The sequence below is a fragment of the Tympanuchus pallidicinctus genome, unplaced genomic scaffold (genome assembly GCF_026119805.1).
Source record: "Tympanuchus pallidicinctus isolate F22 unplaced genomic scaffold, pur_lepc_1.0 scaffold3, whole genome shotgun sequence".
Lineage (NCBI taxonomy): Eukaryota > Metazoa > Chordata > Aves > Galliformes > Phasianidae > Tympanuchus > Tympanuchus pallidicinctus.
The window spans coordinates 46,481,825-46,509,522 of NW_026294747.1; the positions used below are offsets into that span (position 1 = coordinate 46,481,825).

At 36.4% G+C, this 27,698-nt stretch overlaps 1 long non-coding RNA gene across 1 annotated transcript; it reads right to left on the bottom strand.

The window, feature by feature from the left end:
* Window positions 1–886: 886 nt before the first annotated feature.
* LOC128085662 (uncharacterized) lies at window positions 887–27,322 on the bottom strand. Its single transcript, XR_008209046.1, has 3 exons — window positions 27,214–27,322; window positions 6,922–7,127; window positions 887–5,253 (listed from the first exon to the last, which is right to left on the bottom strand). It is a non-coding gene; the product is annotated as an uncharacterized LOC128085662 (long non-coding RNA).
* Window positions 27,323–27,698: the final 376 nt, after the last annotated feature.

Here is a 27,698-nt window from a genome sequence, read left to right on the forward strand (position 1 = left end):
ATAAAGGGTCAAAATTGATGCAATCAGGATAATGAAATCACTCTGACAAGGCTGCAGCTTATTCTCAGTTTATAATTAGGAGTCTGCTGTCTCAGGTTAGGATATTGTGAAGTTCCACTGAATTGTTAAGCTATTCACAGCATTGTGCTGCTACTGAATAAGGAAAATATGATGTTCTAAAAATATTTTTATGTAAACACATAGAACCAGTAGGATGGGAAGTCCAGAAGGGGGAAAACAAAACAAAACAAAACAAAACAAAAACAAAAACAAAAAACAACTAGAGGTGTGTTTATTGCTCATGAAAATAGTTAGACTTTGTCCTACTTTATTTTTAAAGATAGTTTCTAAACTAAGAGTACATGGTATGTAAGTATGGATTTTGGCTGTGTCAGGGTGATTTTCATAAATCAGATATTGCATGGTATGTAATTTAAAAGAATCAAGAATGTCCTTTCTCTTACAGATTTACTTTTTATTCAGCTAAAGATAAAAGATTCCTTGCATCTTCTGATCTGGACTGTAAATTGATACAGAATTTAGACTTTGGACTGGAGCTCTAATTCAGTTAAATTCTCTGCACAGATATAGTTATCTGTCTTTGTGGGCCTGTTTGGACGCATCTAGCCGAGTTGCCCTTTTTCATGTTACTGTTTTCAACCCAGAGGACATCTCATTTTTCTCAAATCTGAACACGTTGTTCAACTCCAAATGATTGCCTAATTTTCAGCACAGCTGCCTGGAAGATTATGAATTTCATACACCTCTTTTCCCTACAAGAGAAAGTAAAGTATTCCCATAACTGCCTGCTGTCAGGGCCAAAAAACTGATGTAACATCAAGACTGAGGAAGAAACTCATTAAAGACTCGTCTGAATCATTGTGTCTACTAATGTTAGATTGAATAGGATACTATCGTATCCAACTCTAAAATATCTTGATACCAAAACAAAATCCTGTGCCATTCTATTCTACTTTGAGTGTGTTAATCAAGAGACAGATTCCATATACAATCTATATACAATTTCAAGTTTTTCCAGTACCTCACCCACTCCACCAGGTTAGGATGTGAACATATATGTGAACCAGAATCTAATATTGACAGACTGCAAAACTCAAAAGTTCAGAATCAGGTCCCAAAAGAATGTGAGATGAGTGTAGAAATAACAATATCTTTAAAGCCCATCTTAAATATTAGTTTATTTTAAAAACTGAATTTTCTCAACCTTACAGTGTTCATTGTCCAAACTGTTCTTTGCAAACAGGATAGGTAGAAATGTTCATATCATTAAAATAAAATAGAAGAGATTGTGGGTTGTTTTTTGTTTTTTTGTTGTTTTTTTGTTGTTTTTTGTTTTTTGTTTTTTTTTTCCTTTTAATTCTACAGGTGTTAATAACAACACAAAAGATGGCATGGTTCCTGATGAAACCTGGAAAATTGGCTTCACTGCCTGTTTAACTATCCTCAGTGGAAAGGCTTGCAGCATTGACTTCTGCTGTTTGTCAGTGTTTATTGCTTCTTAGAGCAGAGTGGCCTGGAATTAGGGACCTGGTTTTTAATTAACAGTCAAGCTTAGTATTTTGGGTGGTTTCAGGTTCTGTACTGTGTCAGTGATTTGTTGGGTTGGCTAATGTATGCTGAATGTGGAGATTTCTTTCAGTGTAATTAGCTTTCTTTTCACTGACTTGCCCAGACTCTTCCACTGGCATTGCACGCTGTGTGTTCACAGCTGGTAAGTGAGGACCTCTCCTCTGAAAATTTCTTTAACCATTTCACAGAGGGAACTTTGCAAGGCCACTGAAAGAGGCGTTTCTACAGGCATATTCATGCCTCAGTATCCTAAAAAAGAGTTTTCTAAAGTTAATCATAAACATTTGACTTCTAGATGGAAAACATGGGGCATGTTCTGCTGCTGGGAAAATCACTTTCAAAATTAGCATGTCTGTCTATAAGATATTATGTATCTTTTCTTGCTGGTCTTAGAAGGAATAAAAGCATATATTATGAGGGCCAATGCTGACTGTGCTGTGCAAACAGAGGAGAACAAACTCAGTTATCCAGGGATGAAAAGCCACTACAGCCTTAGCTAGAGTGCTACTAGTAGACAGAGACACAAAATGCCTCCAAAATGACTCATTAAAACTGGTAAAAATTAAGGTTTCGCCTTTGCAGATCCTCCTTCTCTCAGGACAATTCTCCCCAAGTACAAGCTTTACTCATTGAGTCGGCCCAGGTGCATCTGTCAATTGCCCCTGGAGAGAAAGACCTCAACATATCCTTGGAATGAAGGTTCCAGTTGCAAAAGTCGCATCTTTCATATATAATTTTCTGGTATACTAACCAGGCTCAATTCTAGAGACCCATGATACCTTAAGACTTATGTTTTGTCAGACATGTTGTAAATCAATGAGCGACAGACAGAGGTTTATACATTTTGGCTAAAGAAAATGAATTAACTAAAAATTTATTAAAAATATGTATTTTCATAGTGATTTAAAATTAAAGAAAACACCAGAAATCAGGAGAACTTAGCTTTGCCCTCTCATAAACAGATGTTAAGACCATGGCCAACCACCATTGTTAAGGCCAGTTTTGCTTGGTAAGGAGTGAGACTCAACCCTGTCCAACTGTCCTCCCCATAGGATCTCTAAAGGCATCTGAGGTTTCCATCCTGGGATCATCAACTTCACTTCTAACTTGATCAAAGAATCCAATCTAAACTACTTGTGTCCTCAACCTACAAATGAGTCCCTGCTATTAGGGGAATCCACCCATACAGGCATGGATGAAAGATTGAGAAAAATGTGAACAAACATCTTTGGGCTAATCTATGCTTCACACAGAGCAGCTTTGTGTTTCGTACAATCTCTTGGGTGTGAAATGGAAACCAATGGTTCATTATCAATATGTTCTAGTCCTGCAAGAGGGGAGTTGGAGGGAGAAAGGAAACAGGAGGGGAAAGATACCCAGATGGGAAATGAACCTGTGTATCTCTCATGGGAAAATGCATCTCAGTTATCCAGACAACAACCTAGTTCATGAAAAAAAATAATTGTTCTTTCCAGCTGTTATGTCTAAAGAAAAAATAAATTTTAAAAGGACAAAATTGAGCATATTTTTTATCATATCCTTTCTCATAGGTTGCTTACTACATTCAAGTTTATTATGAGGAGCCATTTTTAATATTTAAACAGTTATGCACTTCCCAAAAAAGCATTTCCTGGAAAACTGAAACCATTATTATGCAAAACTCCTGCGCAATTTGTTTTTAAAATATCTTTAAATACTATTAAAGAACAATCATTATGTTGGTTTATATCTTCTGAGTGGGAAGCAGAAATCCTCAATGAATCATTATATTCCTACAACTGTAATAACACCATGATCAACTACCCTAATAACAAAAAGTTTATGCCTACTATGTATCTGTTTTGCAGACAATTTCCTGCCTAGAAATCTACATAATAGGTATGCCATGGCAAGTGTAATATGCTATTTAATTTTCATCTATTATGGATAGCCAGGAACACTTGGTCTGGTGCACTGCTTCTCCTTTAGCTACTGCTGTGTGCTGCTCCTTGAACAAGCAAATAATGTGACTACAAATTCTAAGATTGGCTTCTGAAAAATGTTACCAGATATACAGAACTAGACATTTAAATTATTTTATTGTCACCTGCTATAGTTTGATTTGTTTAAATTTTAGCCAAAAGCAATGGTTTTAGTTGCAGAAAATATTTTCACTTGGTAATGCTTTTCAGAGTGAAGTGACAACAGGACATTGCTTTGGAAAGAGAAAGATTGCCAGTGAAATGGAAAAAACACCATGGAGATCAATATTTAATCTATAATTATGAGTGTACAGTATGTACTGTGCATTTTTTAAATTTAACTTGGCTTTTGCTATTACTCAGTAGGAGGGATGCAGATACTGAGAGCCCTGGATAGCAACTATAAGAAGCATGTTTAAAGATGCATATTTTCAGGACAACTATGAGTATGAGAAGGAAAGGATTATAGTCCCTCTGATCTTTTTCCATGTCGACTTTTACATGGGAGAATAGATTTGAGGTAAAATAATTTGAAAAAATAACTTCCAAGGTTCACGCTGCATAGTATTGCGGCACATTTGCATTTGCATCACTCTATACTTGAGTAAAGAAACAATGAGCAGTTCACTTTTCACAATGGAAATACTGATCATTTAAAGAGTTATAAATAAACACAAAGTCAGGCCTCTGCATGGGAAAGCCCCCATTCTCTTTGTTGATTTCAGTCAGGAAATGTGCAACTAGTACAGTCTCTCATTCTGCTAAAGAGCAGTAGAAAAAATAGCAGTATTCCTGGCAGCTCATATTCATCATGAGTTTAACAATGCTTTGAGTATACACATATACATTTCTCTGTGTATATGTGCTCTTACCTGGTCATTTATATGTCTCTTACATGTTTTCCTAAAGGCCTTTGAAGTTAGCTAGCCAGATAAAGATTAGACACTAGGGGGTGGAAAATTATTTTAAGAATTTTAAAATTATGTTATCAGGTATCATCTGCTTGCTAATGAAGCTTCAAAGTTATTTCCAGGGAAGAATTCTGCATATTGCTCCGGAGAAAGAGTCCAATGGTCTATCTAAAGACCTTATTCCATCATTAATGAGTGCTTAACCCCAGCATATTTGAACTTGGACTACATGACCAGTAGTCAATTTTCACTAACAGGTTTTTTTTGATCCTGAAAATCTGTAGCCGTGTCATCAGCTCCTTCTTAATTATACCGTATTCTTTACATCTGTCCTGCTAAATAACTCTAATTGAAATAGCACCGGCGTGAATTTTCGTAATGTTCCCCCCAAGACATCCCGAAAGTGACTCACACGAGAAAACAGACTGAAGTCACAGCTGGAAGCACGTCAAGGATCATTTCCATTTTTACATGATTAATTTGAATTTAATATCTTAAATCAAAACCTGATTAATTTAAATAAAATTTTGATGGTGCCCTGCTTCTAATATACATTGCAGTAATTAGATTCAGCTTAATGTGATTTTTTTACATAATTAAAAAAAAGAGTAAGTCAAGTGTAACAATGCAGAGTTGGTACAAATCTGTCCATATATATACATTTACATACACAGACGCACACATGGGATTTTGTTGAGACATTGCTCAGGTACAGGGAAGATCACAGCTGGGTGACTGAACTTATGGCATATGTAGAGTACTCCACTTCTTCACTTCAGCGTGAATTGGTGCTTTAAAAATACGTATATGTGGAAAGAAGAAGGTAAACTGTAATCAGCTTCGGTGAAATAGTAAAAATGTCATCAATGCAATAGCCTGGCTCCGCTTTTCAATTCTAGTTCCTCCCACCCCTAAAGCAGCTTTTCTTTTTTCTTTCTTTTTTTAAAATCAGAATTAACTTAATTAAATTTTTTTCTGTTTGTTGTTGTTGTTATTTTTTCTTTTTTTTTCCCCAGTCATCCACAGATTAATATTTACTGCAGTTCAGAGGATGCTGTTGTTTAAGATACTTACAAATACTCTTTATAAAATAATTTTTTATTGCATTCTTATAGGTGCTCCCCCAACCTGTCTCTATTTTATTAAGTGCTCTTGTGCACTACACAAGAAATACAATAAGCAAACAACTTTTCATAAGTGTTAGGAGCATATGAGGGCTGTCTGCACTACATAGTTGATGTTGGTTTTGATTGGGGACTGTGGTTGAACATGGCCAGTGTGTAAAACTTTGCAGACTGCACTGCAGATAGCAGTTGCAGCAATATTTCAGATGTTTCCAGCTTCTTTGCAGGAGGAAAAATCACTAACGTAGGCTGAACAGTGGGTCCATCTACAACTATAGATGGAGTGTCAGTGAAAGCATGCAACAAAATGATGCAGGTAGGCTGAAACCTAGGGAACACACAGATAGAACAAAATGTTTGTTTTCACGAGCCTGGGCTTCATTTTTTCATGGCTGAAGATTTATGTAAAATGTATTTTTGTTTAAGGCAGAAGTATCCCATTCGTTACTATAAATTAGGTATTTCATATGTCAAAAATAAATCACAGAAAAATAAAATGAAATGCTTCCTTTCAGCATAGAAAGGGAAAATAAGTATATCCTTGTCCCGAGTGACCAAACTGTTAATCAAATTATGCTTCAATACTTAGGTCTTTCTTAAACAAGACAGTGAAACATCAACCTGATTTTTCAGCATGGAGAATCCCAGCATACATTAGTCCCCTTGACTTCACTGGGATACTTCAACAGCTTTAAAACACCAGGCATGTGCTTAACTGGTAGTAAATCACTATTAAATAGCAGAGAATGAAAAAGAGTGAAAAACTCCTTTCCTGCCTGGGGCTAACTTCTTGCAGGGAGGTGCATGCATGGTTCAACCTTTTTTTGAGTGCAAATAAAATCATTCAGGTGTATTTGATAACATCCAACATTGCAAAACCCTTTTTATATATTGCATGTACTGTTTAGTGTTGCAGAATTCATTTTTAATTTTAATATTTCTATGTCATATTTCTTTCTCTTTTTTGGGTGTGTTGGTGGACCTTGGCTAATAACTCAGACATATATTCAGGCATCTTCTCAATCCTAAAAAACACTGAACAAAACAAAGAAAAATATGAAAGCAAACAAACAAACTAAACCAAACTGGAAAAAGTGACAAGTTCAAGTCATAGTATTCATCCAGCAAAATTAGGTTAAGTCCTTATCAACTGAAAAAAAGAAAATGCCCTTATAAAAAAATTGAAGAACTGAGCTAAAATAAATGGAATTTTGGTTAAAAACCAGAGAGAAGGTAGGGAGACTCATCTACAAAATCATGAAGCAGATTCATTTGCTGAAAAAAAAAATGTTATTTGTAGTGACTTACACCTATGTCTGGTTTTCAGGTTCTTACGTATCTTCTGTCATAGCAATCTTCATAATTTCATATTCTTTCAGAGTTCGGCCCCGATAAGTTCCAGTCACTGTTGCAGCAAGGTTTGGTATTTGGTCTCTTCAAGTTTACCAAAATACTGCATGTGAATCAGTGGAAAAATGTAAACACAAATTAGATTTCTTCAGTTTGACCAGTCAGTCCTCCAAGCAAGTTAGGCCTGTGGACTATGTAGACAGAAGACAGAAAATGTGAATACTGATTCCAAGTATACATATTTATTATTAATCACAGGCAAGTAGCAGTAATAAAATGACACTTATTTATCCTAAAGCTAGAACTTTGGATGACAGTCAATGTCTTTGTTTTCTTTCTAATTTTAGATTTCTCTCTACATCAACTACAGTGAATTTCTCTTTGTCAACCAAAAATAAGCAGAGTTATTATTTGGGGAGAAGGTACTTTACTGCTTATATTCTTATTCAGAAGTTAAAGTCAAAACAAAATTAATCGGGAAGGGTTATCTATAATGAATCACCATTCATTTCAGAAAAAAATATCTTTGCCAGCAGCAGAAGGAAAGTACTTTCAAGCAGTTACATTAGACTATAGACTCCAAGGGGAAGATTACAGATCTTCCATATTCAGCAACATGAATCAAAACTCTGAGGAACTAGTCTAACTTTCTTTCTTTCTTCCTTTCTTTTTTTCTTTCTTTCTTTTTTTTTTTTTATTACAAGGCAGCAGGGAATGCTTTTTGTATAGGCTATGATTTAGATGGCTAATTGAAAGTAAGCAGTGGTGAGCTCCTTCCTTGCTAAAATATTACCAAGACAATCTTATCTGAGTTTACAGAGTTATTTTCAATTTGTAAATGCTGTATTCATTTCTACCAGATAAAACACCTTTAAAAATCCTAGACCCAGGCATGACTGGATTGCTGTTGCAACTGCTTTGCACTGTTTCACCCCACACAATTTCTTTCCACCCCATATATATACATAAACTTTTTCTCCCTATGAATAGTTTTACCATTACATAAAAAAAAAAAAATCCATTTTATGGAAAATAAATTTAATGATATACCAAATCCTCATAACTTTGAATTGATGTCATCCTGCCAGTTACCTGCTCTGCAGAAAATCTCCCTCATTAGAGCCTACACTTTTTAGAATCTCACCTTTGCAGATTTATCTCTTGCCTATAACATAAAGAAAATCCAGGGCTTTGTTTCGCCATTATAATAGATGTAAATTAATGTTTTGCCATTGTTTGTTGCTGTAATCATAGAGGCAAGTGTATATCCCTAACAGCTATCTTATTTTCAATTTGCAAAGCATACTGTGCTTAATCCCATGAGGCAGCCTGTGGTTCTAGATATGAATTTAAAAAGGTAATTAGACTAGCATAGGGGGCTCTCTGTGAGATAGGAAAACTAAGCTCCTGCCAGGTCCAGAGGGGTCTTTAAGAGGTCCCAGGCTGGTCACAGTTCCCGTCCTAGTGTATTACTTGTTTCTATTGTGTGAAACAGCTTATTTGTTCATGTAAATTTAAATCATGTCGATACTAGTAGATTTGTTTATTTATTTATTTATTTATTTATTAATCTAGAAAGGTCACAAAGTTGTATTTCTGGTTACTGGCATGAAGCTATTTGTTTTCATTTTTTATTTCCCCCCTCCTCCCCCCCCCCCCCCCCCCCCCCCCCCATGTTCTCCTCATTGTTACAGTCAAAGAGATTGTAAAAGAGACATATTGATAAAAGTTTTAATGCATCTCTTGTGGGCGGTAGTAATTTTAAGTATCATAAAATCATCATTAAGTCATCTATGTAAATGAAAAGTACTTGGCAACACTTTAGATGACAAGAAACAGCACTGGCTTCTCTGTATCTCTGCTTTCTTTCTCTCTTTCTTCTTTTTCTCTTTTGCTGATTGTACCATTGTGCATATTTTATATATAAATTATTTCCTCTACGGGTTTTGTGAAGAATTTCTGTGGAGAAAGGATCACAAAAATATGAGAGATAGCATCCATTGAGGAAGCAGTGTTGAGTCAAGGATTAAATCACTCCCTGACAAAAAATGCCCAAAGGTCATTTCTATGAGCTGAAAGTAATATGGTTTTGGTGAACCTTTAACAAATTTGGGATAGATTTGGGTTTACATTGGCTTGGATTAGGTGGGTTGTTACTTCATCCCTGGTGTCGTGAGTTTTTACCCCAGTTTTACTTTTTGAAATCTGGATCCAGATCTGAGTTTTGAGACTTAAGCTCAGTTGTAGTTTGTATCGTGTGAATTTCATTTTGAGTTGACTGCTGGTTTCAAGCACAGCCATAAGTCTTTTCTCAAAGGAAAAGGAGGGTGAAGGATCTGATCACTTACCCATGCTTTACTTTCAAAAATTGACATCTTATGCTGAGTACTTTCTGAGCAAGAAAAACAGAGGGAGTTTGAGCTAAACTGCTTTTATTTGCCCAGATGTCTGATAATATTTAAGGGCTAGTTTCTGCCCTCGAGTTGCTTTGGTAGGCAATCTGAACATTCATTCCTGGGAAGATTCTGTCCCTAAATGTTCTCACTTCTCAACACATTGTTACCCTCCCACATATATATTCAGGCAGAAAAACAGAATGGAGAACTTCCCCCAGGGGTTTTAATGCAAGACTGTTGAGTCACATTTTCCCCCTACTTTCTGTATTGAGGTAGAGTTATAGGATTTGGTTTGAAGGTGACAAAAGTGGCAGGAATATATGAGGAAAATCCTGTTTCCAGATCAGTAGACCAAACCAGAACTCCATCCTCACATCTATGTATAGAGGCAATGTCTAAACCTCCAGAGGAGACTAGAAAGAACTAGGCTCAGGAATTCGAAGAAGTAGCTGCAGAATCTGTTGGCTCAGCTTGTTGATTTCTACTGGACTACAGCTCTTTCTATTGCTTCCCTGAGAGGAGTCTGGGAGTTCACAAGACTAGTCGAGGATGTTATAAACAGCTTCAGAGCTACAAACAACTTTGCAGAGGGCTTGGGACACTGGTAGGCATGATAGCACGGGTTTTATACAATTTCATAGCTCCTTATCTAGTTCATTGTCCACTTCCCCTGTTTAAGAAGAGCCTTTCTACAACTGGGAAGTAGAAGATGATATGTTCCTATAGGAAGCCAGACTGAACCTTTGTTTCCATATACCACGTGAACTTGACAGGCTTATTCTGAGTTGGGATCCTCTTTAAGCTTTACACCACACACTCCTGGCAGGAAAGTAAAATTGCACCATAACTGCTTTCTTACAGAATCTTCCTTGAAGATTTCTTTGAGTATCACTTCCCATAAACACCTCCTGAGAATGCATGCTAAAGAAATTAGAAACTATGATACATCAGGGCAAACATTTGCTTTAATTGAATTGAATTATTTATTTACTGAAAGCTTGAATTGTTCATAATGACTAGGGCGCCAGTCTCCTCATGCTAGGTTTTTAACAATAAAAGCAGCATTCATTTTAAGGGAGATATTCCTGACTTTTGTCCAACAATCAAGAATGGAACAATATGCCAAGTAGCTAGCAAATGATGATGACAAGAGTCATGCATAATAGTAGAGGAGAATTTCAGTAGATTCAATTTGTAAAGTAGTAGAAATCCAGGTCAGTGTCTTTGCGGGGGCTCTACGCAGTCCTACTAGAAAATCTAAGAAATTTAGATCACGATAAAATCTTATTTTTTTATATTTGGTCACGTATCTGATGATACAGAGAAAAGCAAAATTCCCAGCCTGAGAACCATGATTTGAGAATTGGAAAAACTGAGTTATGGTAAACCTGAGGTCTGACTAGTTCACTTAGTTGGAATTGGAGGGTAGTACCTCTGGTAACTGGTCCAGAGACCCTAAGATATATTATAAAGTCACTAACAGTTAACTGCCAGGGCTATACATGAATTTGCCCTACTCAGACAAGCATGTGCTGCTATTCACATCAGAAAATAGTAATCTGCCTCAATGTCTTCCCTTGGCATTAAAGAGATCTAAGTATAGATGCACCAAAATTGCTAGCACAATCCATACATCTCCAGTACCCCATTCCCAAGGTAAGATATTTCTTCCTTCTCAGTGATGTTCAGAACTACACAAAAGCATAGGTACTAATATGAAATAGCCCTTTACATTCTGTTTATGGATTTGCCCTTATTGACGATAGCTGTAGACTGTGGACTATACAACTCCAAACCAGATGGGATGATCTCAAAAAAGTAAAGGTAGAAAGCAAACTACAAAGTAGCCCAACAGCATTTTGTTCCCCTTGTGTACTGTATTAAGTCTGGCTAAAGAGGCTGCCTCAGAAGTTAGGAAATCCCCAAACAATGTAATCAATCCTTCCATGCCTGTGGTGAGCAATAAAAGTTTATACGAAACCTACAGCACTTCACACTGAATGGCTGAAAAATAGCACACATTTATCAGAAAGCCTGAAAACACACCCCATTCTGGTAGAGCAGAGCAATCAGCAAAGCCATTCTTCACCTAAAAGATTTCCATTCTGTTTTGCTAACACACTATATTCAGTATTGATGTGTCTCTGCGTACAGTAAAGAGCAGACTCTGCAGTACTGGGACAGCTCATTCACATGACAGTGATATCGCAGTCAGGCATTGCTCTTGCTTCACAGTGCAACTGGAGTTCTTTATTAAAGCAGCACCCAACAGTGCTAATAGACTAAAGGAGCTTGTCAGTGTTTCCCCTAAAGAACTTCATTTTGTAAGGGGCTTTACATTTGGCTGTTTTATCATGGACAACAGGTCCATAAAGGGTGCTAAAGGGATTAAGTGAAGGTGTACCCTCTAATAGCCCTAATCCAATCAGCATGAATGGTACTGAATTGCAGAAAGCAGCCAGGTTTGTGTGATTTCCCTAAACAGCATCCCTTATTTCTGAGGCTGGGCACAGAATTGAGCTGGGCAGGCTGCTGATGTAGCCAAGCCCAGCTAGGCTTCTGGACTTTATTCCATAAGGAGGTACGAATCACACTTCAGAATGGCTTTGAATATTTGACTGTCTTGATTAAAAACATCCATAAAGTTCAGCTGAGGAGATTCAGACTGCCTCTATAAATTTTTTTTGGGATCTATCCTTCCTTTTGTAGCCTGAGGATCAGCATTACTCAGTCTTCAAAAGGAAGAATTCAGGGTTAGAATGAGCAAAGGTAACAAAAGTGTTTGGGATACTTACATAATGTTGGTCTTTCTCATCATTTTTTTTCCCCCTTTTAATCAGAAATATCACGCACAAAAAAAATTCCTCATTTCATGATATTTTGCTCTTGCCATTTCTCCTTTAAAGTAAATAAGAAAATGAAAATCGGAAGAAATTGTTCAGAGAGTTAACTAAGTAAAAATATTAAAAAGCTTCATTCAAGATAGACTTGAAAAAAAAAAAACCACAAACAAAACACAGCTTGAGAGTTCTCTGTAATATATCTATGGCCACTTTCAAACTTCACAGTTCTCACTGTCCTGTACACAACTCCCACTCAGTACATCACAGCAACAGTACAGATGGAGTTGTGATCTTCTTTACTCCAAAAGCACAGTCTTGTAGCTAAAGAAGGATATCTGTTAGCAGCTCAGGGTCTATACCATAGAGCTGAGCAGTTCTCAGTACGGCAGTACATCCCAATTAGACAGGCACTTCCATTCTCTGGTGCATTCTTTCTCCATCAAGAAGGATCTCTGCGTGCAAAGCACTAAGCCTTTACCATTGTTTTTACATAAAATTGATTTAAACGAGCAGTTTTTTATTATTAAGCTAAAGAGCAGCATAGAAGTAGGTAGTTTTGCTGCTATTATTTTGCACTCTCTAATTAAAAATAAAAATGTTAAAATTTCAGAAAAAGGGCATTTTAAAGACTATTAATTGTTAATACAGAGAGGAGAGACTTATTACACTAATGGGGAAGAGAGTGGGAAAGCAAATTAGAAAGCACGGCTTTTACCTCTCTCCAAAGCCATATTCTACTTGCAGTTTTGAATCTGACCAGAACAGTGATAAAACATGCAGGATCTCATCAGTGAAAAGCATGGCCATATCAACCCCAAAGGGGCAAAGTAGGGGTGTGTTTATCCATGTATCTCCTAGGTTACCACCATGCACCTCCACTATTTATAGTATCTGAGCACCCCACAACCTTAATATGATTTATGAATATCCTTAGGCCATCTAGGTAAGGAAGAGCATTTATTATCTGCATTATAGACATGGGAAATGAAGGCGAGAAGCCTGAATCTCAAAAGTACTTATGCACCTAATTTGTTTCAAATACTTTTTAGGACTGGAACCAGAGAGACTGAAGCTGTATAAGGCATGAGTACTGCAAGCAGTAAAGCTCTGATGAATGGATTTGTGCCTGTGCTAGTACATTTTTTCTTTTTTATTTCTTGACTTCAGAAGTTGTATTGCATGCACCACTTAGACAAAGAAACCTCAGAGGAATGTCTGAGGTCTTGCAGGATGACTGTGACAAAAGAGACACTGAAACTGAATTTTTGCAAGCCAAGCTACCCAATAGAATGTATCCTTAAAAAAAGTGCTCTTTTCCTATTACTAGAAGAAATGTTAGGTTTTGATGCAAAACCTTTTAGGATTGCAATTAGAATTCTTGTGAAAACCCAAAATTAGTAGTTGGTCATTTCTAGGCTGGAAACAAATCCCTAAAAACATGGTGATAATAACTTGAACTTTAATCATCTATCACATGTTAACATTTCTGCCAAGGAAAACGTGGACAATCCAGAAGGGTGAGGGGAAGAAGATGTCCATCAGTTCACAGCTGTCTATTCCCTCAGTGTAGGCTCCATGCTGTTTTTTGATCTTTTCAAGGCTTCCTGTTCTACAGCCACTAGGAGGTGTACTTAATACATAGGCAAGAAGGGGAAACACGAACATCTAGTGAAGAAGGGGTCATGTCCAACATGTGGGGAGGTGCAATTAAAGATAAAAACTGCCAGCTAGTGAGTCAGTGGAGCAGCTCGTAGTGAGTAAGCTGCTGTAGTTATTGCGTAGGTTTGAGCAGATCTGTGGCTATCCTCATTTAAACTGGGTGCCAACAGCAGTCTCTGGTTACCTCAGTGTGGTGAAGAGTGTAGAGATTCATCATCCTTCCTCCTCACCTCAGAGATAATCACAGATTATCAGAGAAACATGAGGATTAAACTGCATATATATAGACAGTTTCTATAAAATGAGTATGGTAAGAACAGTATTCCCTGAAGAATATGACTGCAGCCTGACTATGCCTGATAGGCGTATAGCTCCTTAATATTAACTACACAAGGAATACAAGCGTTAAAAAAAATGGACAGGAAGATGTTGCAGAATTTTCTGAGAAGTGAAGTAAAAATTCAAGCTACCACAACAGCTCAGTCTGTGCAACCAAACTGCCAAGCACATGCTTCAAAATATAACTATGAGTCTTTCTTCTATACCTATTTGACGTTCATGCTTAAGTACATAAGCACACAGCCCTACGTATCTGGGAGACAGAGGGCACGATGGGGCTTTCAGTTACCTGTAACATTTCAGAAATCTGAAAAATGAAGCATGAAACTTGTTCCAGGGAGTGATAGCTCCCCAGTACATTGACTATTCTCCTGAGCTGTTTTCTGTCTGGTTAACTACATGCCTTTTAGGAAAAAAATAGCTGCCAAGAAACATAAGCAATGAGTGTCCCCAAGTCCTAATTGCGATAATTGGGCACTGAGATCTATTTCAGTTTGGATCTTCCTCTGCTTTCTATGCTTGTCTTTTTTTTTCCTTTTTTTTCCCCTTTGCTGTGCTTGGAAAAGTGGTTGTGGAATGGACTGGTTTACACTTCTCTTTGAGTATATACTAACTGTGCTAAGAGTTAAATATGAAAAAGAATGAAAATAAGCACGAAAGACAACATCCGTTCTCATTTCAATTTCCTGGAAGGAAAGTGCGGTTGGGCAGATGGTGCTTTTTTGTTTTACTAAACTGAATGATCAGATGTAAATAATATAACCATATAAACTCTAAAGATCGTTGGAGGTGAGGTTTCCATGTGCAGTGAATTGCCATAGTACAGAGAGTTTTCTCTCCTTAGTGATATGTCATGCTTTTTTTTTTTATATATAGCTTAATTTTTTTCTGACTCCTCACCCTCTACCTGCCTAGTCATACTTGTTTCAACCATTGTACTTCAGTTGGTTGAGTTGTACCTTAGTTATTTCTGTTCCCATCCATGGAGCACCAGGACACTGAGTTTCTGGTTAAACAGGTAGAGGAGAATGGCTGGTAATTTGGCATCATGTGAGTCTCAATATTTCTGTATTGCTGTTATTTTTCTTCATGCCCTGGCTTTATTATGCATTATGCGATTTTTTTTTTTATTTTTATTTTTATTTTTTTTTAGTTTGATGTGATTTTTACATGTTTGGAGCTCTACTTTTATTTGCTTTCTAAGTTGAAACACTAAATATTCCTAGATGTTGAAGAATTTGTGTTGTTCGTTAGTTATGAAGGGTCCTTAAAATAAGGAAAACAAACAAACAAACAAACAAAAATACCTCTATTCTAATTGTGAATGACTAAACATAACTCAGTAAGGTCACTAATACTGTCTTCTATACTGAAGGAGCAGAAAAAGCCACTGTGCAATGAATGTATAAAGAAATAATACTATGGTTTCATTCTCAGCTAAGATCAAGCTGTATGCTCTTCATTTCTCCTCATACCCTGCATGATGGGGTTCAGATAGAGGGCTTCTTTGTGTTCACACTACATGAGCACCTCTACTACTGGTAGTAAAATACAAATAATAATGCAAACTTCTTACTAGGTTATAATATCCCTGAACACCTTCCCAGTCCATGGTGACATCATGAATATGATGCCTTTTTACTAGATATACTGGCGCAGTAGATGGAGAGAAAAAGACATTTTCTTGCTGAAAGAGTAACACAGTATTCGTCAGGAGAAATGACTCATAAAAAATTATAGAATTTAAGTATCAAATCAGAATGACCAGGTCTGTGGAAATTTGAATACATAATCACTTCTTAAACTTCTCAAAAAATCAAAATGTGAAGACCAACTAGATGATCAAATTAAGCTAAAACTGACTTTCTGGAGTTCATAAAAAATCAGGAGTACTAAGAGACATTACTTAGTTTTTTATAAGCAATTAGAAATGTTAAATGTATATTAAAAAAATGTTTTGTGTTTGTTGTTGTTTTTGTTGCTTTTTAAATATTTATTAACCTAAGAGACCTTTTGTCAGGGCCTCATTCTGAGTTTTTAGCTATTTTAAACACATAACTGCTGGAATCAAATAATTCCATAAGAATTTCAGCTCTTGTTATGAAATAAAATATTACTAGCAAAAACAAAACTTGAAAATTTGCTCAGAATAAACCCTAAAATCTCAAAAACAAAACTAAACTAAACTAAACTAAACTAAACAAAACTAAACAAAAAAAAAAAAAAAAAAAAAAAAAAAAAAAAAAAAAACACAGAAACATATTTTACTTTTTAAGCCATGTCCATGTTTCCAGAGCCTGATGTATTTTTAGGCTCCTTGATTTTAACAGTGCACAAAAAGAAGGAGCAGAGCATACTAATGACATTACAGCAGTATTATTAAGAAAGTGGAAGGAAAAGCAGAAAAAAATTTAACTGTCCTCCTCTTAGTCTGAAGCTGCACTGCAAACTCTAATGAATTAGTTCTTGTAGCAAATGTGTCATTTTATAGGGGCAAATTTTCAACATTACATATTAAATGAGAAATAAATCAAACCAAAAAGGAAAGACTTAAGCTCACAGAACTTCCTGCTTCATGACTTTTCTAAAAGTTTGAAAAACATCTCCAGTTGTGCATAGCAGCTTGGTAATAAATAAATAACAGAAGAAATCTAATAATTAAGAACTCCAGAGAGAAGTGCTAGGACTGGAGGAAAAAAAAGAACCAAATCAGAGAGGCTTCAGCTCAAATGTTGTCATTCACTTAACAATTGTTTTTGGTGCACAGAGGGGATAACTTTGCAGGAGGATGTGTGCTGCTGATGGGTACTGCAGGCAGGAAGCAGGGCTGGGGTGCAAGTGTCATGAACAGACACTGAAAGCAGCAGAAGCAGCAGAAGCGGGCAGGGCTTCGGACGGTTGCTCACTCATTTTCTCACAGTTAAAAGCTGACAAACTTGAAATGGTTTGGGGCCGATAAGGCAAGTGTGGTTGAAAAGGAAGGAAAGGCCTTAAACACCTGAGGCCAAACTTCTATCTTCCGTTGATCTCAACTGGAATAAAATGATTTTTGCAAGCCCAAGATTTGACTCCTTGTCTTTGTACGTATTCTGAAACCCATAGAAATTGATCATAGAATATTTCTGGCTAGAGACCACCCATAGACATTGCTGCCCTCGTGTACAAACATTCTGTGCTATAGGTAAATGATGCATTAGCACACTCACTCACAGACGTAATTATGGATAGTGCTCTAAACGAAAGAGGAGAGATACCATTTGCAAGTAAAACAGACTGGTAGCAGGTTAAGTTACAGTTACCAAACGAAATGGAGGCAATCTTCAGGTCCTGACAAGCAGCTGCAAGTAAAACCTGTTGAACAAGTAAGATATCAAATGTCCTGTGGCATTGGAAAGAAAAAATCTGATATCTGATTTTTCTTTCTCTTGAAAGAAGGACTTCATCATGCAAACCTAATTCTTTGTTTCATGAGTGGGCCTGGACTGCCACTGTTCATTACTATGGAAGTCGATGTAGAAATCAACACAGTAATGCCTTTCCTCTCTTGTATTATAAGAATTCAAATTCAATTTTTATTTTACAGCACAGCTACATAATACCTCACAGTATGGTTCTTGGTTGCCTACATCCGTTAACAATGGTTTTGAAAAGAGATATAGAACATAAAATAAAACTCTATTTCCCCCCCCCAGTAGTCTGTTTCATCTTACAAACAACAGCAATTCACCATCTCAAACACACAGTAATAGTAAGAAGAGTCTATTAAACACTGTATTCTTCCTCATTTATTTATTTATTTATTTACTTACTTACTTACTTACTTACTTATTTTTGGACCACTGGCATAGTTAGCTGTTTTGCAAAACCAGTGGTCTACAAAGTTTGGCCAACAGATGCCTTTGCCAATAATATACTAGGATGCCAAAGGCCTTTCTTACCCCCTATACAGCAGACTACTGCACTTTTTCTTCTCTCACCCATTGGACTGAAATACTATGGGAACACTTAGACCTACAGTGTTTTACATTGGGATGCATGGCCTGATGTTTACAAGACTCTAACTGATGCTGATCATGTTCTTAATAATTTACTCAGATTTATATGTCTATGTGTTTTACAAGGCTTTCAGTCTGAGTGTTTGACAATAATGTGTGCCTATGGTTAAGTTTAAAAGCCATTACCCAAACAGGTGGACTAACTTTCTACGCAGTGTGTCTTTTAAAGTTGCCTGGTCATCATTCCTCACCTCCTTTGTCAGCGATTCTGCAGAATTGTCTAACTGAGGCTCTTTGCAATTGGTGGTTAGCTCTGTGGTCTAGAGACTGTATCATAAAGTCCCTAAAGATATTTCAGAAGCTAGGTGGCCCAGCAGATTCTTACACTGGCAACAAAATCCCATCAGCCTCAGAAGTGATCAGTGCAACAGAGGAAACAGCAACACATGAAAAATAGGAATGAATATATCCAAAGTAATCTGACTAGTTTATGTTAAGAAAGGATTTGACAGACCTGCTGTGTTCCTACTTAATGCCAATCAAGCCTGAAAGGGACAACTTCAGCTCAGGTATTTATCTCAAACTGATTTGAATTATTCTCACATCTTGATTTGGAGAGTCCAGAACAAAATACCCTGAGAAGCATGTGTTGACATATCCTACATAAAACAAAATTAAACCTATTCAAGTCAAGGAAATAAACAATGTGACATGAGAATCAGGCCCTTTGAGTTTGACAACAAAAGTAGAGCTCTGTCAGGGCTCAGTAAATTCTCAGAAATTCTTCTGGGAAGTGAAAAATCCACGAATTCCACTGCATCACCTCTTTCATACAAGAAGCATAAGCAAAATGCATGCAGGAAAAGTCAGATATATTATTAACATTATTAATGATGTTAATAATTAATATATTATTAATTATATCTTTTTTTTCCTGCTAATCAATATAAGCCTCATGTTTCTTTTGCAGGCATAGTATTAACTAAAGAACAGCATTTGCGGTTAAGTCTGGATTGTCCTTTTTCATTAGGCTAATTCCACACATATCAAAACTTATTCAGAAGAAATTGTCTTAAATGGTTACCAGGATATAAATGGTTATCACAGAAGTCACAGGAATGGTAGTGCTTACCAAAACCCCAAGAAAGTACTTCAGACAATTTTTCTTTCATTGCCAAGCAGCGAAGGTCAAGTGAACTGTACTATTTCAAATGTCCACCTTCCCAGTCTGTCACGAGCAGCTGTAACATACCCACCAGCAGAAATTTCCACTTGTCTCTATCTAGAGGGGAGAAAGTACCAGGAGCTGCATTGTTTATAATTCCCTTAACCCCAAGGGTAATTCCGTTTACCGTTACTTGAAATTAAAGTTAGGTAATTTGACACGTCTTTTTGGTACTCAACCACAAAATACCTTTTAAGCAAGCCAAAGATTTGGAAAGTTTACTTCCACAATACTTTACAGAATTTCATTATTGCAGCAATGACAGCAAAGTACAAATGAGAAGTTACATAGACTCATGAATAGCTGTGTCTTAGTGGGGAGGGGAGTGTCGTTGTTGCAACTATTAAGGAATCCCAATGGGTTTGACACAGAGCTGGAAGGCAGTTTTCTTCCAAGGATGAGGCTTCTCAATCAAGTATACCAAATATAGTAAGAATTGAGCAAGAGGAAGCTTCCAAGTGCAATGTTGGGCAGGAAAAGAATGCAATTAGGAGTGTGTTCATACGTTGTGTCTTTCCGTGTAGTTACAGTGCTTCCTAGAAAAAGGCATTACATATGCAGAGAAAGAATTACCTATATTAGCCGCAGACGGTATATTTTTATCCTTAAGTCCACTCATTTAAGTTACGTAATTGAAGCCTGAGTTAGATTATATCTAGATTTGGAAATTTTTTAAAGTCAAGTAAACCTCTTAAACATTATATTGCTGATGAGTTTGTGTACACACCACTTGCGTATCTCTTTGTGAGTAACAAAGTAGCTGCCAGGTATCTGCTCTGAACTGCATGACTCAGTCTGTGGATTCATTTTACAATCTGGTAAAACCGGTAACTGATAACACCTATCCTTTGTAAGAACGTCTAATGCATTTTAATTTGACAAATGAACGTTTACAAAAATAAATAAATAAAAGATTAGACTGATGAAGTTTAAAAACACAAAAGATGACTCAAAAATCCATTCACTCAATATTATTTTGAGCAGTACAACTAATATCAATGAAGTGAACCTAGTTTTCCTTTTCATCAGGATAAATGAGGAGTAATTTCAAAGACACCATTATCCTTAAACAGTGTAAAATAAGTGTACAAGAAATACAGAGTCACTATCTTTTACTAGTCAGAAGAGTCAATTTTTAATTATGTAATCTCAATCTTGTTAACATAGCTTCCTATTTAGAAACTTTAGTGCCAAATAAGTACAAGGTGCTATATTTTTTAACTCTGAATATGATTACCCTTTCAACCATATTCTGCATTTCATTTTTACTATAAAAGTTGTTCGTTGTCCAATTTCAAGCAGAAAAACTATAAAAGTCCATTTTGACTTCACTATAGCAGAACTAAAAGATTTTTTTTTTTTTTTTTTTTGAACTAAGATTAAATTGATATATCTAGAGCTTCTGTCATTGTAATATGACATTAGGAGCATAGTCAAATACTAGCTTTGACTATAAGTGTCCTACTAAAGTAGCAGTCTACTGCAGAGTGCTTTTTGATGTATCAAAGAAATGGTACTATCTTTCAAACTGCATTCATATTCTAACCTCCTATCATCAAGGTAAAGTAATAGCAGGACTAAAGCATGATCTTTTTTTCACAGTTTATAGAAGTCAGTGCTATGAGGGATTGCCTAGCCTTACATTAGATATTCGTGTTTAAATGAACCACATATAGGCTTTCCAATCTACAAACTCCATTAATTAGGTTTTCTCCTTTTCTCTGTCTTTTATTTTAGGCTTCTTTACCTTCTCCCCTGCTGACACTGCTATAGCTTCACTAATGACAGGCCAAGTAATTTTTCTTTCCCTAAAATTGAAACACTCTTACTGGAACTATTCAGAAATATTTCAGTATAATACAGTTGACCAATGACTTTATTACTCACTGGGTAGATAAATTTTTACTTCATTATCTCTCAGATGTGTCACCTATCATATAGAAGCTTCTACCTCTTAAGACTGTTTTTTGTTATGAAAAAAAAAAAAAAAGGTTAGTAGAAAAAATGTCTTTAAAAAATTCTTAATACTTATAGCTTTGTTTTGACTATACTGTACAGACAGGTAGAAAGAGAGTATTTTTTTTTAAAAAAAAAAAAGAACTGGAGGATCAGAGCTACAAATTGCAGTGAATCTCCAAAGGTGGTAAGGTATGTGTGACAAGAGAACAGAATTTGGGTTCCCTTTTTTTTTCCCCTGGGAACATTTCCCCACATACCGCCTCCACTTTTTCTTTTCCCGTAGAGCCAATACAGAGCAAGTTTCCATCCTGAGTGGTAGAATAAATTCTAACTTTTTCTTTAGTGTGAATCTAGGACAAAATACAGAACTCCACATTCACACAGCAATGGGAAAGTTTCTCTAAAAATGTTTATTTTCAAGTGAAACAATGCATTTATTTTTATATCGTTGAATTGTGTCACTGAAGTCCACAAGTTTTCTCACTGAAGAGCTTAAAATATTGAATGTGCACATGATACAAATACTAATACAGAATAAATGCAAATTTTGATAGGATAAATACAGAAGAAAAAAGCAGAAATGAATTAATCTACTTTGATTTTGAGGTATTGAAATAGTTTCTGTTGAATATATTGTTAAAATCAGTATGTTCCTGTACAGTATTTAAAATACAACCTTTCTGAAAACAGTTTTTGCAGAAAACTTTATGCAGAAGAAAATGTTATTTTTATTGTTTTTACCATAAATTCATGAAAAGTATTTATAATGACAGACACTGCTGATGAAAAAGCTAGATTAACACAATGGGTCCTTCCCACAGAACGAACAGGGAATTAGGGAAGGTACTGCCATATTCAAAATTGCTCTTTTGTATCTGAGTCTGTTCTAAAATTGGACAAGCTAACAGTTCAAATTCCAGACACCTTAATCAAGCAAAGATCAACCTTATTTTCAGGTCCTTCTCCTTCTAAATGAAATCTGCAAGGGTAACAAAAATTGTCCAGTAAAAATGTGAATATGTTGTAAATGCTACATGGGAACCCATGGCTAAATGAAGCAAAATGAAATGAAAAACTGTTAATCATGGAACTATTGAATGATTTGGGCTGGAAGAGAACTTAAAGCCCATCCAGTTCCAAACCCCTGCCATGTGCTGGCTGCCACCCTCCAAATTAGGCTACTCAGGGCCGCAATCCAACCTGGCTCTGAACACTTTCAGGGATGGGGCATTCACAGATCTCTGGGCAGCAGTGCCAGTGCCTCATTACCCTCTGAATAAAGAATTTCCTCCTAACATCTAACCTGTATTGCCCCTCTTGTAGCTTAAAACCATTTCCCCTTGTCTATCATTGTTGGTAGATATAAAAAATCAGCCTCTCCCCTTTAGTGAAAGATTGCAATGAGGTGTCCCTGGAACCTTCTTTCCACATTGAAAAAGCTCAGCTTTCTCAGCTTGTCTTCAGAGATGAGGTGCCCCAGACCTCATCCTTGTGGCCCCCTTTGTTTATAAGTGATAAGAACTTCTTCACAGTAAGGGTGATAGAGCACTGGAACAGGTATTGCCCAGAGAGACTGTGGAGTCTCCTTCTGTGGAGACATTCAAGACCCAATTGACCCAACCTACCTGTGCAACCTGGTCTAAGGAGTGATCTCTAGAGGTCCCTTCCAACTCCTACAGTTCTGTGATTCTGTGATTCTTGTTCCACTCCTACAGTTCCATGTTTTTTTCTTCTGCTGGGAGTCACAGACCTGGACACAATAAGGAGATAACTCTCCAATATAGAGGGATGAGTCTCCAATATCAGGATACAAAATAACCCTAGTACAGATCAAAGTCAGTATTTACTGTACAAAACTTTTCTCCTGCTCTCAAACGGAAACCCTTTATCTACAGAAACATTCCAGATTTGGTCTGGAGGGCAAAGTGTGGAAATGAAAACTCTCTTTAGATCCACAATTATAGAATCATCAAATCCTTACAGTTGGAAGGTAATCTAGTCCAGCTTTCCTGCAATGCACAGAGACATCCATAGTTAAGTCAGGTTGCCCAGAGCCTGATCCAGCCTCACACTGAAAGTCTTCAGGGACAAGGCATCCACCATATCTCTGGGCAACCTGCTTTAGTGGTTCACCACTCTCTCTGTAAAAGACTTTTTCCTTATATCCAACCTAAATATACCCTCTTTAAGCTTGAAACCATTTCCCGATTTCTTAGGTGACCAATCAGTGCAACACACAGGAGCAAGGTCTCAGAGACATTCCTCATTAGTATTTCAATCATTTCAATGTCAAATGAAGGGTGGTAGCCATCAGTGTTGATTCAGTTCATAGTAACTATGGATCAAGACATGCTTTCCCCACTATCCAGATTCTTCCACTTTCTCTTAGATATACAGATCAAATTTTATTAAATTCTCCCTTCTTGTCACAGTGAATTATGAGCATCAGATGGATAGGGTTGAGTAGCTTATAATGTGCACATAGTAACAATGCTTCCAGATACAGTATTGAATGAATGATAATGTATGCTGATATTGGCTCAGCTGACACTGTATGTGGCCAAAATTCATTGTTGCATAAGAAAAAGAAAAATCAGGAAGAACTGTGGAGAAGGAACTTTCTTGCCAAATTCAAATCACAATAATGTTAGTATCACTTGGGAATAACAAACTAAATGGATCTGATTTTGCTTGCTGTGGCAGAAATGACCAGAAAGGAATGTTGGGCAGACCTTGCACTTCTCTGATTGGTGCTTCTTCTGCAGTTCACATGCTCCCAAGTCACACTGTATAACAGCGAACACATGACATCCTGGTGCCACTCTCCTGATTCACATTGTTCTTATATGTAACCCTATTTTGCCTGCATAAATAGGGAGGAATTTCCAGTTCCGCAGAGATACTACAAGTTTAGTCATGAAGATAATTAAGTCCTTTGGGCTTGAACTACCCAAACATTTCATACTTGAAAGAAATTCAGATATGACTCTTAATGCCTGGACTACTGCCATCTAAACAGTGTGGATTCATTTGAGGTTTAACGTTAGCTCCAAATTCTTCACATCAATTCATCATTTACTATTTATTATATTTACTAATTACTATTTATTAATATTTACTATTCCAACAAATAGTATTATAGAATACTCAGACATTCTAATGTACTGTACTGCCTAATGCTACCTACATATAAAAACAAGCATCCATCTTTCAAAAACTTCAAATTTAGTCTGTAAAAAATAAAAAAATAAACAGAAATAGAAAAAAAGAAAGTTATTAATGCACTTTTCCAAAGAAAATGAAACACAGGGAGAGCCCAGTCAGTTGCCCCCTAAAAAAAACACAGAAGACTGGTGGTATGGTTATGGAAACTCTTGAAAATTATTATCTCCCAAAGAACAGGAGACTTCGTTACTAGATCATTTTACTATGAATGCTTTGCAGTAATAACTATTTCTGATTTTTGTTGCTCACTACATCCAATTGGAAATATTTTTACACATTGCAGAACATCAAGAACTTCAGCACTGTAATGAATATATTTTTCCGTGACAGAAATCTTGAGAAATTTATAAAAAAATGTACATACTTCTTCATACTACTGTGATGGTCACAGAAAAGATATCTTGATACAGAAACAGGAACACTTGCTTGAAATCAAGCTTAGGTGTCTAGAGATCTTGGAAGGTAAGGAAAAAGGAAGAAGAGCTGCATTTATCAAGGATTACGGGGTCACAAAGAATTGCAGGGGTTAGAAGGGACCTCAAGAGATCAACAAGCCCAACCCGATTATGAGTTCTCTGTGCAAAGTTCTCAGCAATTTTACTTGTATTTCAAAGTAGAATTCCTAGAACCACCTGTGTTTGGAAATTACTGTAATATTTTAGCATCAATGCATGATAATGTCTGATTAATTTTATAATATCACCAGCAGTAAATGTGTGCATATCATATATACACATACTATGTAAAACATTTTTGGATTAATATAATTCAGGTCACTCAGAAGCCATTTGAAAAACATAATTACAAGAAATAAAATGAAACCTTTTTAAAATTTTATTGCAATGTAAGGTTAACTCTGAGCTCACTGAAATCTGGATACCTTTCAAACCTATGTTGCTCATGTGGAGAACAGTGAGATAATTCAAGCTTAGCCATTTGGTACACTTTCTTCAGGTCTCTGCAGAAGTAATTAAAACGGAATATGGATAAATCATTTGACAGCTTTCATTTTTATTCATAGGCTAAATTTTATTCTTAAACTAATACAAATCCATTTTTTTTACTGTTGATCAATGAAAATCCAAAATGATTGAGAGATAGAATACTATCCACTTATATTTAAGACTAACAAATGAATGTCTTTCAAGTTTTTCAAATAGAAAGGCCCCTGAAGAGTTATGTAATTCAATTTTGTTTTGAAAAAAATGTGAACTCAAAATCAATACTCATGAAGCAGGTGAAACTGATTTTATTATAAATAGGAAGATTATTTACGTGACTTCCTTATGATCTGAGTTCAAAATTTATTACCTTTTTTTGGACTGATATTTTTATATTAATTTCCTACCTCTTTAGTTTCTCTTTCAGTGGTGATGTAATGCATTACAAAATGAAGAGATGAGACTGAATCTCAAAGATCTTAGAAAGTTCTATCCAGTTGATTAGGGACTGAAAAGATTTTTTTTACCTTTCAAAGTTAAATATTCCCAGATGAGTCCTATGCCTAAAAGCTTAGTCCTGCTGTTTTTCAACTAATCATTTGCAAAACTGATGGAAAAATAAAAATTAAAAAGCTAAGGCAGAAAAAAAAAGAGACTTCTGGTAGGTGAGCCACAGCAGGGCAATTAAGATGATACGGCAGAGGTAGACATCTGCTCCTAGACAGATACAGTTCCACTGATGCTATCTATAGCTACAATCCTTCTGAGAGATAAACAACGTGCAAGAGCAATGCACAGAAGGAAATGCCACACTGAGAAAGTGATGATGGGAGACCAAGCTTGCAGCCCCTGTGGTCTGAGAAAGAGTGAGAGGCAGCAAAAGAAAAAAGGAGGGGTGACATGTGGGGCCTGTACCAGGCACATGCAGGTGGCCGAAGTCGTACAATGGACACACATCAAGATGTAAAGCTAGAAGCTGTGTGAGAACTGACACTGGAGGGGAGCAGAATCATAACGAAGATGAAAGGTACAATATGGCTGAGATAAGGAGGATGGAAAACCCCACTCTAAGTTCTATGAGTAAAGCTACAGTTAAACTATGATGAAATTCAGAAAAAATAATCTTTAACATGATTTATTGACTAAGATTTGAAGGCTTGGATAGTTTCTCAGGCTTTCAAACTCATATTTAGGTTCCTCACTAACTTGAGCTATACTCCTCAGTATAGATCAATAGATGGTTAATTATTTCTATTTCATATGATGTTTAGACACAGAAGTAGTGTTTCCCCTTCTCCTTGCATGGTGCAAAACAAACCAAAAGGAGGATTTAGCATCTGTTCCAAATAACTTTCAAGCCAAGGACTGTCACTGTTTCATTTAAGTAGTTTTTGGAGGGAGAGGACGCTAGCTAGTCAGCTCCCCAACCCCGGAGATGGCAGTTCTGAGAAGATAAAGCATATCACCTCCAACCACCACTATGTGGTAATGTGGTGGTTCTTCATGTCACCTGCCCCTCATGACATCTGCCTCTTAGTTTGTTTTGAGCAGAGCTTGTTTGCATTCCATTTTTCCAGCACAGAAATGAAGTCTTAGCATTCATTTGCCTTAAAAAATAATTAAAAAAAACACACAAAAACAAAACAAACAAACAAAAAACCCAACCTCAGTATTTAAGAAACTCGGAAAACTTACAGCAAGAATTTGAGGCTAAGGGGTTTGCAGAGAACAGAGACAACCAGCAGCCAGCCAGGATGTCCTGGTAGGGAGGTGTGCTACCTTGCACGATGTGCTCTCTTTCTATTCTGGGCTGAACCTAGGCCTTGATTTGCTTCAAGATCAACAACATCAAATTCTCATCCTATCATCCTATCTCATGCTTTTACCTCAAACCAAAAATGTAAATTATAATAATTATTCTTCCTGGTTACCATGTGGTCTCATTTGGTTAAAAATAAAAGTTTCTTTTCTCTGTCTGGGAAGAAGATAGCAATATCAAGCAGAAGTTTAATGAAAAACCGAAACTAACCTCAAGACGTCATGCCTCGGATTTATTTTTTTAATGCCCGCATATGAAATGTTCTTGTCCAGAAAAACCTTGCCTAGAACGTCCAAAGTTTTCTGAGTATCTGAAGAAGGTAGAGGTGGACCTAATGCCTTTAACAAGCAATTCACTTGAG